The sequence below is a fragment of the Crocodylus porosus genome, unplaced genomic scaffold (genome assembly GCF_001723895.1).
Source record: "Crocodylus porosus isolate Cpor-Errol unplaced genomic scaffold, CroPor_comp1, whole genome shotgun sequence".
Lineage (NCBI taxonomy): Eukaryota > Metazoa > Chordata > Crocodylia > Crocodylidae > Crocodylus > Crocodylus porosus.
This window is the reverse complement of record NW_017728886.1, coordinates 256,108,647-256,109,837: the sequence shown is the minus strand read 5'-3', so window position 1 is coordinate 256,109,837 and position 1,191 is coordinate 256,108,647.

The window sequence follows — 1,191 nt, the reverse complement described above, 5'->3', positions numbered from 1 at the left end:
GAGCCGCCTTTATCCCCGCACCTGCCCCGCCCGCGCCGCCCCGCGCCGCGCCGCGCCGCGCCGCCCGGGGCTCCTCCTGCCCCTCTGCCTCGGGCTGGCGCCTGCCGTGGGGGAGGCCGGGTGCATTGGGAGGAAGGGAAGGGACACTGCGCACCGGTGCTGCGGCCGCACCCCAGCCATGGCCCACGCGAGGTCCTGGGAAACGGGGACTGTCATTTGCACCCAGGAGGAATGTCAGATCTTGGCACTCCCCGATGCCGAAGGAGGGCGAGTGTGCCTGAAAGCTTGCAAGCAAAGACGTGTTTTTGCAAATATCTCATAAAAGATACCCTCTGCCCGAGTCCTGGGGGCGGGTGAGGTCGGGCTGCTGCCGGGGCCTTTGCCCTTGTTGCCTTGCCTGTGTCCCTTGCCCGGCGGTTCCTTTCTCGTTCCCCCCGATGCCGCCCAGGCCCCCCAGAGAATTCAGACTGCGGGTGTCCCGGCCAGGACTGTACCCGTCTTTGTGCTTGCTCAGTTAAAGCTGGAAAGCTTCTGAGGCCCTCCTGCAGGCCCTGCTCCTCTGGGGACGGAAGGACAGTCCGCGTGGGCCCGGGTGTGAGTTAGGGGCTACGAGAAGGGCAGCTGCCTCGGTTGGGGTCTTGCACGCGGTGCCCAGGGAAAAGCCAGTATGAAATAAAGCAGGGGGACCCCTTCCAAACCCTGTTACAACATGCAGGGGGGTCAGGGATTTCTTAAAATGGGGGACCAGATCTGCAGGAAATGGTTTTTCCAGGGAATCTGCTGCTAGGGGTGATTTATTTATGTGGATTGCAAACCCTTTGGGGCAGAGACCATGTTTTTCATCTGTGGATATACTGTGCCGGGGCTCTGGTCCCTGACTGGTCTTTGTAGAGCCCGGTTTGCACAATACAATGCTAATTAAAGCCATCACTTGAATGGAAGGTAACAGAGCAAGCAAAGGAAACATCCAGACCAGTTCATCTGTTCACCTTTAACGCTCATAGCCACAGGCCTGATCTGCAGGCTGCACCGTGTGGGTTTGCCGTGGGCATTCGCCCCTGCGGCTGCAGAGAGATAGTGTCAGGCAGATGCCTGCGCCTGGGCAGAGCCTGGCTGGAGGTCTGCAAGGGCACAAAGGCCAGTCCAGCTGCTGGCGGTGTGAGCTCCTGATATTATTAGAGCTGAGCAGTA